The sequence below is a fragment of the Triticum aestivum genome, chromosome 2B, assembly GCF_018294505.1.
Source record: "Triticum aestivum cultivar Chinese Spring chromosome 2B, IWGSC CS RefSeq v2.1, whole genome shotgun sequence".
Taxonomy (NCBI): domain Eukaryota; kingdom Viridiplantae; phylum Streptophyta; class Magnoliopsida; order Poales; family Poaceae; genus Triticum; species Triticum aestivum.
Genome location: NC_057798.1, coordinates 733,005,166 through 733,021,842, shown reverse-complemented (window position 1 = coordinate 733,021,842; position 16,677 = coordinate 733,005,166). Strand labels below are relative to the sequence as shown.

The following is a 16,677-nucleotide window of genomic DNA, read 5'->3' as shown; positions in this document are numbered from 1 at the left end:
ACGGCGGTCGCACCCAGGGTGGAGCCGGACGAGGTGCCGGCAACGACGACCGAGACAAGTGCCGATATTGCAGCATCAAGGGCCACTGGGCCCGTGAGTGCCGCAACAGGATGGCTGACGAGGATGCCACGGCTGCGGCGAACCTCGTCGAGGCTGAAGAGGACGGTGGGCCAGCAATGATGATGGCTTGCGTCGAGACCATGCAGGAGGGCATAGCGCCTCCGGAGACCATGGTCCCGACAAGCATCGAAGCCGTGCAGGAGGGCGCATCACCTCCGGAGACCACGGTGCCGGCAATCGTTAAGTCCTTGCGGGAGGCATGGAGCTCTTCAAGTAATCCCCTCCCGACATCGGTAGCGCTCTCCTCGGCAACAACGTTCTCGGGAGGCTACGATTGGGAGGAGATGAAGACCCGGGTGTGGGGGAGCCACACCCCGGAAACCACGTCCCCTGCGACGCTGGTCAAGCCCGTGCAAGTTGGCACGGCAAAGGTGTCCCCGACATCCTCGGGACCCGACAAGCCCGTGTCAGGAGGCACGACAACGACGCATCTGGTGGGCCATGTCCCGACCATGATGCTGGCGACCAGTGAGCCCGTGCGAGAGGCACGACATTCTCAGGTCGGCCACACCCCGACAACCAGGTTCTCGGGGTTCTGCAAGCCCGTGTGGCCGACACGGCACTCTTCAACAAGTCTCAACTTGGAGGCAATGAAGAGACGGTCATGGGGTGGCAAGGCCTCGACCGAGACTACGGCGACCATAGAGTCCGTGCAGGAGGCACAACACTCTCTGGTCGGCTATGCCGCGACCCCGACGCGCTCGGGGTCCATCGAGTCCGTGCGGGACGCACGGGACTCTGTAGTTGGGCACGACCCGGCTACGCTGGTGGCGACCGTCGAGACCGTGCAGGAGGCACGGTGCTCTATGGTCGGCCACGCCACAACCCCGACGCACTCGGGGTCCATCGAGTCCGTGCGGGAGGCACGACTCACGATAGTCAAGGGAGACCCGACAAGCAAGCCTGATGGGAAGAGCACCAAGGACTCCACTACCCTGAGAGGAGCCACTCCGGTCAGTGTGGCGTCTGGCACAACGACCCCGGGAAGGGAGTTTCCGGGCAGTGCGGTGTCCGGCACGACGACCCCAGGAAGGGAGTTCCTGGGTAGTGCGATGTCCAACAAGTCATCCCCGGGAAGGGAGTTCCTGGGTAGCATGACGTCCAACACGACGACCCCGGGAAAGGAGTTCCTGGGCAGTGTGACATCAGGAACTACGACCCCAGGAACACTGACGCCCACGAGCGAGGTGGTTCCCGGGCAGTTCATGTCCCCGCCAACAGCGCGGTCGGACTTGTTCGATGCCAACAAAAAATGGTGGCGATCCACACAGGTTCCGAAGACTAGAGGAACCTTCTCGAGCCTGCGAGACGATCGCAGCACCCGAGATCAAGAAGCGCGAGCAGGGTGTACGGGCCATACATAGCCTGAGAAGGCGGACATCCCAACGAAGGCACTTGGTCATGTCTGATTCCAGGAGCAGTGCGAGAAGGTCGGCATCATCGACATCAAGCTCCTTCGACAAGGTTGAGGAGGAGATTGTTGAGTCAACCTTGGTCTCCGGATGGTCTACAACATGCATGTAGCGGCACAACATGCATGTAGCTGTAGCAGTATTTACTTACTAGCTTGTAGTATGCATGTCGGCAGCAACAAAGGCTGCATGCCTTACTAGTGAAGTTTAGTAGTAGTAGAAACGTAGCTTGCTTGGTAAGCTAGCTAGTGACGCAAGTGCTTACCTCACTGCTAGCTGATATTTTGCTTAGGTCGGTTCGGCTGTCCTATATAAGGAGCCTCACACCCTGGGTTGTAACTCAGGCCATTCCAATTTCACTACAAGGCAGCTCAAGTAGTACTCCTCTCTCATGTGTGTGTGCATGTTCAGTGTAGAATCAAGTGAGCTCTACTCTGCTAGTACGTGTGTGTTGCTTCCGTGAGTGCTTGGCTACCGTAGTTCGTTCCTGAGGATACTAGCCAGCTACGTTGTAGTTCTGGGCTAACATAAGAGTCTCCCTGCCCCCCTCAAACCCTAGACCATCCCTCACCCGACCCCCTCTCTTTCCCCGTCGAGCCGCCTCCTCCTCGGCTCGTGCTCGAGCGCGACAGCTCGTGCGCACCGCGCTGTTCGTCGTCGTTCCTGCCTCAACTGTCGCCCCCGCCGCCTGGACCATGTCCGATAGACGCGTCGGCTCCTTCTCTGTCGACTACGTGCACCACTTGGAGCTGTGCATGCCCCTGCATCGATGAAGACATCATCTTCTTCCTCGGACGCCGAGGGACTTCGCCGATTGATTCGTCGCCACCGAGCCTCCCCGAGCCCTCTAAGCGCATCTACAAGCTCACTGTGAGCTGCTCTCCCGAACCCTGTTCTCCTTGGCTTCGATTCGCCGCCGTAAGATCCTCCCCACGAGCTCGGTCGCCATGGCCAAAGCTTCGTGCTCGCACATGCTCACCGTCCCTACCATGACTCTGGGCAATGCCCTGTCACACTTTGCATTGACCGCCATCCCGGCCGTGCACCGCACGCACGCCCACGCGCCCCTGTCCTGTGAGTCGCGCTTCCCGCGCTTCCCACACGCCAGCGGCCTGCGGCTTCCGCTGCTGCCTTCTTCCTTTGCCGCCCATGCTGCGCCCCGGTACTGCCGCGCCCCGCTTTTCCCCTCCCCGCCCACTCAGGCTACCGCTACAGCCGCCCAACGTCGCGGCCACCTGCTCGGCGCTCCCCCACTAGCGTCATAGCCGCCCCGCGCCCTGACCCCCTACTCGTACCTGCTGTTGCGGTTGCGCCCTCGTGGCCGCGCCTCACGTCGCGGCCCCAACCTAGACATTGTCGGCGCCCCGCCGTGCCCTGGCGGCCTCCCCCTGCGCTACGGGTGGGCTGCGCCCTGGCCGATGCCTAGGCGGGTTCGCCCGTTCGCCCACACCCCGACGATCGTTCGCCCGCATGTGATAGCGAGCCAGTGGCCTGCGGGACCCTTACCCTAAAAAAGGGATATATATATATATAAGTAAAATAAATAAATATTAATTAATTAATTTATTAACTAACTAAACCTAGTCTATGATAGGGGGGCCCACCCCCTGTTGACCAGTATACGTTGACTGGTCAACTAGGACCCCCTAGCCCACCTGTCAGCCACTGGGTACACTTTTGTGTACATTGTTCTGGGTGCGCTTAGCATTTTAGTATTTATTTAGAATTAATAATAATATTAGAAAATCAATTAAAACTATAATAAATTGTAGAAAAATAAGCGTACCTAGGATGAAAAAGTTTTGTACATGAAAGTTGCCCCGAATGACGAGACGAATCCGAATACACGGTCCGTTCGTTCGCCACACGTCCCTAGCATAGCCAACATGCAACCTTCCCCCTTCGGTTCGACTGTCAGAAAATGCCAAACACCGGGAGAACTTTCCTAGATGTTATCCCCCTTCACCGGTATCGTGTAGCACCGCGTTAGAACACCCCTAGCCCTGCGTGTTAACCCGTCATGTATCTGTGTTGCATATGTTTGCACTATATTTATTGTTTATTCCAACTCTTCTCTTCGGTAGACCCCGAGACCGATGTTGCCCCTATGATCGACTACGTCTCTGACGACCCTTCTTCCTCTGTAGCTGAGCTTCCAGGCAAGCCCCCCCCACCTTGATCACTCCGATATCGCCCATTCTTCTCTCTCTTATGCTTGCACTAGAAATTGCTTCTGCTACTGCTTATCCTAATTCTGTTGGATAGCCTGTTTTTGTAACTGTTGTTGATACTTACCTTCTTATCCTAAACTGCTTAGTATAGGTTGGTTAGAGACCCATCAGTGACCCCCACCTTATCCCTACTGCCCCGCTGGATCATCAGAAGACTCGGACAACGATATAGACAACCAGGCCCCGACACCGCACATTACCCCCCTTTATTGTATGACACTACTGGGTTACTATCGAGTGCCGAGGGTGATACCTCATCAACACTTCTGATGTTAACCTTGTAGGTTAGGTCATCGGTTGTGGTCATCGAGGGTGATTCCTCCTTCACCACTCCCGATAACGATGCTATCGTGCAACTCCTCAAGAGTGGACCTCGAGGGTGATTCCTCCTAGGTTCACCTTGACGATTACATCAGGTGGAATTCCATCGAGGGTGATTCCTCAGGGTTCCCCTAGGTGTTTTGGACACATGGTTACTATGGCTTTACCACATAACCATGATACTAAAGTCAGGTCGGCCCTGAGGGGTACCTGCGCGAGCATATTTGCGAGTAATGTGGAGTCGGGTTGACCTAGAAGGTGCCCACGAGATAACTACGTGGCGTAGCCGGGCATTCTTAGCCCTTCCCGCGAGTCCACGAGATGGGGCGACGGCATCACATCGATCGTGAGTCTCTGCTCGTTACCACACGCTCCTAATTCACTAACGGTTTGGATATTTGATCTGAGTAGGCCTCTGGCCTTTTTCGCACTAACCACCACATGTGAATAAGTATGGGCACTATGCATCGTATGTATCAGCCGAAAGCTCAACGGACGTCAGCGACTGAGCGGCGCGTGCCGGGTTGGACTGGAACGCCTCGCCTTATATAACGGGGGCCAGGTCTGCTCCCCAGCCGCGTACGCAATGTGCAGGAGTGCAAAAGGCGATGGGCCCATGATCCTTGCGCGCTTAGGATGTAGACTGGCGTGCTAGCCTCTCTGACGAGCCTAGGGAGGACTACGGTGTGTGATAACCCACCAGTATAGGGGATCGCAACAGTTTTCGAGGGTAGAGTATTCAACCCAAATTTATTGATTCAACACAAGGGGAGCCAAAGAATATTCTCAAGTATTAGCAGTTGAGTTGTTAATTCAACAACACCTGGATAACTTAATATCTGCAGCAAAGTATTTAGTAGCAAAGTAGTATGGAAGTAACGGTAACGGTAGCAAAAGTAACAGTAGTAGTTTTGTAGTAATTGTAACAGTGGCAACAGTAAATTAACGAAGCAAAGAGCAATATGTGAAAAGCTCGTAGGCATTGGATCAGTGATGGATAATTATGTCGGATGCGATTCCTCATGCAACAGTTATAACATAGGGTGACACAGAACTAGCTCCAGTTCATCAATGTAATGTAGGCATGTATTCCGAATATAGTCATACATGCTTATGGAAAAGAACTTGCATGACATCTTTTGTCCTACCCTCCCGTGGCAGCGGGGCCCTATGGGAAACTAAGGGATATTAAGGCCTCCTTTTAATAGAGTACTAGACCAAAGCATTAACACTTAGTGAATACATGAACTCCTCAAACTACGGTCATCACCGGGAGTGGTCCCGATTATTGTCACTTCGGGGTTGCCGGATCATATCACATAGTAGGTGACTATTGACTTGCAAGATAGGATCAAGAACTCACATATATTCATGAAAACATAATAGGTTCAGATCTTAAATCATGGCACTCGGGCCCTAGTGACAAGCATTAAGCACAGCAAAGTCATTGCAATATCAATCTTAGAACATAATGGATACTAGGGATCAAACCCTAACAAAACTAACTCGATTACATGGTAAATCTCATCCAACCCATCACCGTCCAGCAAGCCTACGATGGAATTACTCACGCACGGCGGTGAGCATCATGAAATTGGTGATGGAGGAAGGTTGATGATGACGACGGCGACAGATTCCCCTCTCTGGAGCTCCGAACGGACTCCATATCAGCCCTCCCGAGAGAGATTAGGGCTTGGCGGCGGCTCCGTATCATAAAACGCGATCAATCCTTCCTTTTGATTTTTTTCTCCCCTAACGTGAATATATAGAGTTGGAGTTGAGGTCGATGGAGCACCAGGGGCCCACGAGGCAGGGGGGCGCGCCCAGGGGGTAGGGCGCGCCCCCACCCTCGTGGACAGGGTGTTGGTCCCCTGGCCTTAATTCTTTCGCTAGTATTTTTTATTAATTCCAAAAATATTCTCCGTGGAGTTTCAGGTCATTCCGAGAACTTTTATTTCTGTACAAAAATAACACCATGGCGATTCTGCTGAAAACAGCGTCAGTCCGGGTTAGTTCCATTCAAATCATGCAAGTTAGAGTCCAAAACAAGGGCAAAAGTGTTTGGAAAAGTAGATACGGTGGAGACGTATCAGTGTGTTGATCGGCTGAGGGCGGTAATGACCTGATGGTGTGTCCGGCCGGAGCTTCCAAATAGAAACTAGCCAATCCATGGGTATACCAAGAAGTTACAAAAGAATCTTTCCTAGTTCCATTCCAACAGGATGCTCGGAGGTGGGAATCCCATGGTAGGTCGCAAATTGTGGGAATTCGTGCTTACTCGGCATTTCATGAGTTATGAAAATGATCGAGCGTGTTGGGTAAGTTTGTGCGCCCCTGCAGGGAAGAAAACATCTATCGACGCCTGTCCTACGGTAACGGATGCTCGGAGTTGTATCCCGATCGATACAACTAGAACTGGATACTGAATGCTTAGGCATGTAATGGATATGTGGCCCGAGATTGCTTCCCCGCAGGGAGTCGGGGAAGGATCTCTGAGCATTATTTCTACAACATGTTTGTTAAATATAAACTGCTATTCTATACTCTTCTGATTGCTGCAAGATGCTTGGAGCTGCTTGAAGATGCTAGTCGTTGATAGGCTAGCTTTCCCCTTCTTTTCTGGAATGCTGCAGTTCAGTCCACAGATACTACCCATTTCATTGATACCGATGCATATGTAGTGTAGATCCTTGCTTGCGAGTACTTTGGATGAGTACTCACGGTTGCGTTGCTCCCCTTTTTCCACCTCTTTCCATTCTTCTCGGATGCTGCAACCAGATGGTGGAGCCCAGGATCCAGACGCCACCTTTGACAATGACTGCTGCTACACTGAGGGTGCCTACTACTACGTGGAGGCCGACAACGACCAGGAGTAGTTAGGAGGCTCCCAGCCAGGAGGCCTTGGCTTTTCGATTGATGTTGCTTTTGTGCTAGCCTTCTTAAGGCAAACTTGTTTAACTTATGTGTGTACTCAGATATTGTTGCTCTTGCTGACTCGTTTGTATTCGAGCTGATGTATTCGAGCCCTCGAGGCCCCTGGCTTGTAATATAAATCTTGTATTATTTGAATTTGTGTCTAGAGTTGTGTTGTGATATCTTCCCGCGAGTCCTTGATCTTGATCGTACACATTTGCATGTATGATTAGTGTACGATTGAATCGGGGGCGTCACAAGTTGGTGTCAGAGCCGACTGCCTGTAGGTAGCGCCCTTTCGAACTCCTTGTCCGAAGTCGAGAGTAGTCACTAAAATACTGTTTTACTAACATGGCTGTGTGGCTTAAGGGCCCACGTTGCCAATGGGTGGTATTAGGATCTTTTACTCCTCATTTATACTCTGGGACTCTGATCTCTCTTCTATTCGGCTTAAATGTTTTTTACTAACTCTGAATCTAGGTTCTTGTAACTACTTCCACCCGGAGAGCCCCTCACTCCAGATGAGTGCTTAGTGCCCTAGAAGATTCTGAAGATACTCTTCGATGTTCTCTCAAGGCCTTGTGCCCGTCGCTTTTGCAATTCCCTTTCATTGATAAACCCCTAAGGATGACCACGTACATCCGTCATTCATACAATCATTCCCAAATGATCTTATTATTACCAAATACCCCAAAATACTCTCTATTGTACCAAGAATACTTTCGTGCCTACTGCGTTGTAGTTCTTTGTCACGTGAATACCCCTACGAATAAATCCTCGCCCTTGTCGAGTATCCGCTCATCCCCAGTTGTTCATGTGTTTCACAAAAGTCTTTAAAATACCATTCGATCCTCCGAAAATCCTCAGGAGCCTTCTGCTCTCAAAATTCTTGCTTACTTGCATTATAGTTAATCCCATAAGTCTAGTAATCTTATTAACATTTTTGTCATTATCATTTTGAGTCCATTGATTCAATATGTTGCGGTTGCTTGCAATCCTCAAACAAATCATAGAATTCACCCTTCTGGCTCATACGTCATTTTAAATAGGAGCTAGTTCTCGACCAATCATTTTGCCGTTGATTGTACCCCTAAGTCTATTCAACTTATCCATCCCTAATCAGAGTGTTTGCTTTTGATCCATTGATTTGGAAATCATAATTCCTTTGCATTTGAGCTTTGAATTAGTCAGTTGTTTCTATAATATGATCTCCTTGCATTCTTTCTTCTTCTGGTTGGGTATCGATGCTCACATCAGATCCCTTGTGGACCACCAGATCCTTTGTTGGATTATTATCCGATAGTGCCCCTCATATTTAATATCCTTATGAGTTCTCCCCCTGATACATAATGCCTTTGGTAAAATGTATCATCTGTTTTATCAACCATGCTCTGCTTTCAAGCTTGTGTTTTCTTACTCTTAAAGTTTGTGGTATATGTTCCTAACATGCCCCTATGGGTTAGACCTATGCCTTCCCTAATCCATGTGAACTCGATAGTTTTCACGAGTCTTACTCTTCTGGTGTTTTGCCAGATAAAATTCCAACACTACAACTTCAGCGAGAAATGAATGGAAGGTTATGCATTGAAGAAGTGGGAGTCGACCTTGAACTTTGTGTTCATGCCCATGGCCACGATGTAGATCTTATGATGGAAGCTTCTCTTAAAATTAACTATCTCCTTGGTATAAGTTCATCTTATTTCTGGGATTTGGTCCGTTGCAACCATGGTTCCGACCATGGTTGTTCTCCTTTGATTCCATTTTGCGGACAAGTTAAAGCACTTGCCTTCTGCAGATCAATAATCTCAGCAACCTCTATTTTCATCTTCCTTCGAGTATTACCCTCTGGTATCTTGTGGATATCAAAGAACTGTGTTGCTTCCTATGAGTATTCTTCTAGTGTTGCTTCTCACCGAATTCAGATTTCCCCTGGGTTCTGACTTATTAGTCACTCGAGACCACCAATAAGCAAATCGATTCCGCACTCTGATTCGATAACTCTAAGTAATTTTTGTTGCTTACGAGTTTAATAATCTATCAAGTCATTCCTAGCTCGATCGACTATATCATTATCGTGCTAAATTTTAACCGTGCTACCTGGTCCTTCTTCCCGGAACACAATTTTCAACGATGAGCTAAGCCTACGTTGATTTTCCTCGTCATATCTTTTCTCCTTGAACAACAAGCTTGATTTCGAGTTTGTGTCGTACCCCTGGTTCCAATAACCTTTCGCTTCATCATTCCTTTGACTAGATTTCATCGTCGATCGATTACATCTTCATGAAACCTCTCGACAAATATGTCATGATCATCATGAACATTCTGAGCTCTTCTAGGATATCAATCGAATTCGTGATCAGAAATACCATCCTTGCCCCTCGATGATTTGTGTTATCATCGACAACATTCTTTTCTTCCCCACAACACAAACTTGTTCATAAGTTTTGGAAATACATCCTTTTTGACATATCAGTGGATTGCTGCTGAATCCTCAGCCACATCCTCATCTTTTCCTTGCTGAAATTGTATGACTTAATTTATAAGTTGTTTTCGATGGATCCTTTTGTGTTTTCGACGTCCGGCCTTTACCTGTTGACCATGTCGATCCTATATCGAAGCATGACGGTGGTACTCAAACATCAACTAGAACATTGGAAGCATAATGCTAAATGTTTCTTGATCAGTTACCCAATCATCGTGTATGGGTACATATCTTGATTCTTCTTAACCTTTTATCCAAATGGTCATGTCCTTGATCTCTTGTCATGCATATCATGCCTTGCTTATTGTTGGGAAGGATATACTCCTATTACCTGTGTTTAAACACATTTTCCTTTTCATTGGTTTGTTTAACCTTTCTTGTGATCTACGTATGATCTAAGCAGTAATAATTCCCTGCTTATGTAAAACACCCTGGTATACAACTCTGTAAGTAAGACCCTATTACTATTGATTGATGACATTCCGGTAACCACCGATGGACAAGAACTTTGTCCGCCTCGTTACTCCGAGCAGGAAAATGTTTCTCTTCATCCCTCGCCCTTGGTACCAATGTTGTTGCTGACATAACTGATAGGCTATCCCTTGACATGCCTTTCTATCATGGCCGTGCCAAATGTCAGCACTCTTTCTACTTTTAACCCACATGGTGGGCCCATAACCCACAGTTCCCCAGGATCGAAACCTGACTCTCCTTTACGTCCTTGTTTCCAAAGTTATTCCTTACGCGAGGCTTCATATGTACCACCTTTCGAGAGATCATCAATTCTGGTATCAGATACTATACTTATTCTTGTTGCTCTGAACCCCTTTCACACTCTGCTTCAGGCAACGAACAATTGCCTATCCGCTTATTATCCTCTCGATGACTTTCCTGAATTTCAACTCGAGTGATGCCTCTATGCCTCGTTCACCGAGATAGCTCCCAGGTACCTAACATGTCTTGAGCTCCGTCCCGCCCAAGTCCCCCCCCCCTTTATCTTTTCCGTAAGTACGATGGAGATCTTGGAGGAAAAACGACAACATCGTCATGATGCATTGACATAGAGAAATGAAGACATCAGTGTGAGGGATCAACTTCTTCGAGAAGAGCAACCAAGGATGAGAAGATCCGTTAGAATTACGTAACCAGAACTTTCCCCCTTACTCCACCTCTTAAATCTCGGGACGAGATTTTTTGTAGTGGAGAAGATTTGTGACGCCCGGATAATCAAGCTACAATGAACCTCTGCTAATGATGCCACATCACCTCCGTTACTGTTGATAAACTCGCGTTGGTTCGAAACCTAGTTCAAATTTCAAATTTAAAATAAAGTCAAACAAATAAAGTTTTTTTATATCAAAACAAAAATGTTCGTGGTGTTGCAAGTAATCTCCAATTATTTATCACGTAGAAGACAACCTCATTTGGATTCCCAAAATACCCCTGGGAATTATTTAAGTGGATCAACAACAAATTACTTGAGCTTTTCTTTAAAAATGTTTAAAGTTCTCAAAATATCCCCAAACTTTGCAAGCCGCTCCAGAATATTGTGTTTGTTTTAATTGCCAAATATCATGGGCAAAAGAAATGTTTTGTTATATAATTTAAAATGCAAATAGAGGAGAAAAACAAAAGCAGAAAAGATAAAAGGAAATACTAATAAAAGCAAAACAACCTAATCTACTGGGCTTTGGCCCAAGTGGCTAGGAAGGCCCAACCCACCACTGGCGCCATCCCCTTCTTCCTGTTCACGGGAGGGGGTCGTGGCGATCATCCCCGACCTGCCCCTCCCTCGAACCCTAGACCATCCCTCCCCCGATCCCCTCTCTTTCCCCGCCGAGACGCCTCCTCCTCGGCTTGTGCTTGAGCGTGAGAGCTTGTGCTGTGACCATGATGTTCGTCGTCGTTCTTGCGCCAACTGTCGCCCCCGCCGCCTGGATTAGTGTCTGGTAGACGCGCCGGCTCCTTCTCCGTCGACTACGTGCACCACTTGGAGCTGTGCGCGCCCCTGCATCGACGATGGCACCATCTTCATCCTCGGACGCCGGCGGACTTTGCCGATTGATTCTTCACCACCGAGCCTCTCCCGAGCCCTCTAAGCGCATCTACAGGCTCACTATGAGCTGCTCTCCCGAACCCTGTTCTCATTGGCTTCGATTCGCTGCCGTAAGATTGTCCCCGCGAGATCGGTCGCCATGGCCAAAGCTTTGCGCTCGCACGTGCTCACCGTCCCTACTATGCCTCTGGACAGTGCCCTGTCACGCTTTGCATCGACCGCGCATCCCGGCCATGCATCGCACGCGCGCCCACGCACCCCCGTCCTGTGAGCCGTGTTTCCCGATCTTCCCACACTCCGGCGGCCTGCGGCTGCCGCTACTTTCTGCTCCTTTGCCGCCCGCGTTGCGCCCTGCTACTGCCGCTTCCCGCTTTCCCCCCTCCCCGCCCGCTCAGGCTACCGCTGCAGCCGCCCAGCATCGCGGCCACCTGCTCGCCGGCCCCTCCTAGCGCCGTAGCCGCCCCGCGCCCTAAACCCCCTCCCCCACTCGTCCCTGCTGATGCGACTGCGCCTTCGCGCCCGCGCCTCACGTCGCGGCCCCAACCCACACCTCGCCGGCGCCCCGCCGCGGCCCAGCGGCCACCCCCCGCACCGTGGGTGGGCTACGCCCTAGCCTATGCCTAGGCGGGTTCACCCTGTTAGACTGTATATGTATATGTAGACTTGTTTATACGTAGACTTGTGTATACACCTTGTACTTGTACCCTTTGGTACTTATATATAATGAGATAGCCGCATCCCCCTAAGGGTGTTGGGCAACTGCTCGACACTCTTAGGGGAGTGCGGCTATCTCATTATATATAAGTACCAAAGGGTACAAGTACAAGGTGTATACACAAGTCTACGTATAAACAAGTCTACGTATACATATACAGTCTAACACCCTCCCTCAATCTTAACTATGGCCTGAAGTACAAACTAAGTTAAGATTGCGCCTGCAGCCTACAAATTGTGGTTGTGGAAGAGGCTTCGTGAAGATGTCAGCAAGTTGATCCTTTGATGATATGAACTTGATGCTAAGCAGCTTCTGTGCAACACGGTCTCGAACGAAGTGATAGTCAACCTGAATGTGTTTCGTCCGAGCATGAAACACTGGATTAGATGACAAGTATGTAGCACCAATGTTATCATACCAAAGCACTGGAGAATGAGCCGAAGGGACTCGCAACTCTCTCAACAAAGACTGAACCCAAATGATCTCAACCGTCGCATCAGCAACTGCTTTGTACTCGGCTTCCGTACTGCTGCGAGACACTGTAGCCTGCTTCCGAGCATTCCAAGCGATCAATTTAGAGAGAAGAAACACTGCATACCCCCCCGTGGATCGCCGGTCGTCAGGACTACCAGCCCAGTCTGCATCTGAAAAGGCTGAGATCTCATAAGACGGCGCAGGTTGGAGGAGCAAACCATAAGACGCAGTGAGACATATATAACGCAGGATATGCTTCACAACTGACAGACACGACTGACTGCATAAGATACATCTGGTCTGGTGATAGTAAGATACTACAGGCCTCCAACAAGACTGCGGTACTCAGTGGCATCATCAGGTGAGAGAGGGTCTCCATCAAAAGTAGACTACCGATCAGTGGCAGACATAGGAGTACTGGCAGGTTTACACTTCAGCATACCAGCACGACACAACAAATCCAGAGAATACTTCTTCTGAGTAAGAGTTACTCCAGCAGAAGACCGTGAAACCTCCAGACCAAGGAAGAAGTGCAGAGCACCTAGATCCTTGACAGCAAAATCACCACTCAACGCAGCCACAAGACGATCTGCCGCAACATCTGAGGAACTGACGAGGATGATATCATCAACATAGACCAGTAAGTACATCGTAACCTCAGGATGCTGAATAAGAAACAACGATGTCTCAGCAGTGGAGGGAATAAACCCAAGCGCCCTCAAAACCGAGCCAAGACGTGCGTGCCAGGCACGGGGAGCCTGCTTAAGCCCATAGAGCGCCTTAAAAAGACGACAGAGATGATGAGGATGTGCAGGATCCACAAACCCCGGCGGCTAACGCATATAATCGTCCTCCTCCAGGACTCCATGCAAGAAAGCGTTCTGCACATCAAGTTGACGGAGAAACAATCCTCGAGTAACAGCAAGGGACAACAGCAAATGAATGGTAGTGGGCTTGATAACTGGACTGAACGTGTCTTCATAATCAAGACCATACCTCTGTTTGAAGCCCTTAGCCACTAGCCTTGCTTTGTAACGCTCGATGGAGCCATCAGCATGTCTTTTAACTTTAAACACCCACTTAGAATCAATGATATTGACCCCAGATACTGGGGGAACAAGCTGCCAGGTGTCGTTCTTCAGCAACACTTGAAACTCCTGTTCCATCGCGGCACGCCAGTGCGGAATGCCTAGCGCAGCCTGAAAATGGCGAGGCTCAGCAGTAGGATCCTCAGCAGCATGAGCCATGCACGCGGCGAGCCATGCTACAGTCCCATCGGTTCGGATCTTAGGCTGAAAGACACCTGTCTGGCTGCGTGTGTAAGGTCGAGGAGCAGCAGGCTGTGGTTGCTGCGTAGGGCTTGATGCAGGCGACGACAGAGGCGAGGCCGGTGAGGCAGGCGGTGTTGGGCCCGACGAGGCCGGCCCATCAGGAGGCGAAGCTGGCACGCGTGAGACATCCCCTGGGCCAGGAGAGGAAGTGGCCGGCCCAGGAGAAACCACCTGCAAAGCAGGCTCGGGTGACGCCCACAAGGCGGGCGAGGGCGATGCCCGCGAGGCGGCTGCGGGTGCAGCTCCCACAGGTTGCTGGGTACTGCCCGGTATGCATGCCCCATGCACGCGATCATCCTCCGGATTCGGAGCGTGCGTTGGTGCCTGTTGCTCAAGGAGCTCAAGACGAGCACCACGTCCAACACCTGCAGCATGGTTAGGAAGCAACACAGGAGCATTTGCAACATCCACAAATTGATCAGGCGTAGGTGTGGTAGAAGAAACATCTGGCATAGGAGTGATAGAGGTGTTCGTAAGTGCATGAAAGGGAAATACATTCTCATCAAGTACAACGTCACGAGAAATGTAGACGTGATTGGTGGGAACATGTAGGCATTTGTACCCTTTGTGAAGGGAACTATACCCAAGAAAAACACACTTTTTCAACCGAAACTCTAGCTTATGTTTGTTATATGGACGCAAATGAGGCCAACATGCACACCCGAAGACTTTGAGAAAGGTGTAGTCTGGGATTTCATTGAGCAAGAGTTCAAGCGGAGTTTTCATATTCAGTAGTCGTGAGGGCAGCCTATTGATCAAAAAACAGGCAGTGGAGAAAGCATCACTCCAGAACCTAAAAGGTACGGAGGCATGAGCTAATAAAGTAATGCCAGTTTCTACAAGATGACGATGCTTACGTTCAGCAGTCCCATTCTGCTGATGTGTATGAGGACAAGAGACACGATGTGCAATCCCAAGTTTGTTAAAGAACGAGTTGAGGTTGTGATATTCACCCCCCAGTCGCTTTGGACATGACTAATTTTCTGGCTAAGGAGACGCTCAACGTGTGCTTGGAACTGTATAAACACATCAAACACATCAGATTTTTTCTTAATAAGATAAAGCCAAGTAAACCGACTATAAGCATCAATGAAACTGACATAATAATTGTGGCCACTGACAGACGTTTGGGCATGACCCCATACATCGGAAAACACAAGTTCAAGAGGATGTTTCACAACACGACTAGACTCTGAAAACGGGACTTGGCGACTCTTGCCCTGCTGACAGGCATCACAAATAGTTTCAGCAGTTTTATTTGACACAACCGGTAGTTCATGACGATGCAACACATGACGGACTATGGGAGCAGCAGGATGATCGAGTCGCGTGTGCCAATGTGTAGGTGAGACACGAACACCATTGAACGCGTGAGGAGAAAACTGCATGGGAGGTGCGGTCGGTGCGTCAAGTGCATACAAGCCACGGCGAAGACGACCGCTAAGCAGAACGGCCCTCGTGTCCCGATCCTTGATAAAGAAACGAAAAGGGTGAAATTCAGCAAGGACATTATTGTCACGAGTAAGTTGTGGAACAGATAACAAACTACGCGAAGCAGTGGGAATACGAAGAATATTAGAAAGATGCAGTTTTCGCGAATTGTGTGCAAGAAGGGATGCCTGACCAACATGGGAGATGCGCATACCTGCTCCGTTGGCAGTGTGCACCTAATCATGGCCGCGATATGGCTCCTGAGTGGAAAGCTTGCCCATGTCGTTGGTGAAGTGGTTCGTAGCTCCCGTGTCCATGTACCATGTAGGATCAATCGAGTAGGATGGAGTACGTCCGTGCTCATGACTCACTACCGCAGCGGCCGCCTGTTTTTCATTCCCCTTGCCATTGTTACCTAGGCCAAGGAAATCTTGCTTGTAGCAGCGATGACAGCGAGAAGCTATGTGGTGCTCAATACCACACAGTTGGCAGGCCTGCTGAGCGCCGCAACAGGGGCAGCAAGCCACCGGCCGTGATCCGCCTGTGATGGATGGTGCGGTGCCCCGCGAAGTCTGAGATGGAGCCGCCGGCTTGGCAGGGAGCGACTGCTTCTGTGATTTGCCACGGGTCACGGCGTTAGCGGAGGCAAAACTTGGAGCAGTTCGACGCGCTTTGATGCGCTGTTCTCGACCAAGAAGACGCGCGTACAGTTCCCGTGGCGGGAGAGGCGCCTCGCGACCATGGACGTTCTTAATAAGATTATCATAGTCATCATCGAGGCCATTGAGCACATGGGTGGTGAAATGTTCATCTTCAAGGGGCTGGCCAATTGAGACCAACGTATCAGCAATACCGAACATCTTGTTGAAGTCCATGATAGTGAGGCCATCAAGCTTGGTCTCCCCCAACTCAGTGCGGATAGAGTGAGCACGGCCTGAGACTGGGAGGCAAAATTGCTATGAAGCGCAGACCAAGCATCCCGAGATGTTGCGGCGAAGATGACAAGTGACGATACGCTCGGAGTGAGCGAGGACTGAATGGTAGAAAGTATCGCCTTGTCTTGAGCCACCCATACATGATGAGCTAGAGGATACGTCGGCGGACACGGGATGGAGCCATCAACATAGCCCTCCAAGTAGCGACTCCGTAGGAGGGGTAGCACCTGCGCCCGCCACGACAAGTAGTTGTCCG

At 49.9% G+C, this 16,677-nt stretch overlaps 1 pseudogene; it reads right to left on the bottom strand.

Annotated features, from left to right (window-relative positions):
- Positions 1 to 16,170: 16,170 nt before the first annotated feature.
- LOC123047865 (uncharacterized) lies at positions 16,171 to 16,307 on the bottom strand (annotated as a pseudogene).
- Positions 16,308 to 16,677: the final 370 nt, after the last annotated feature.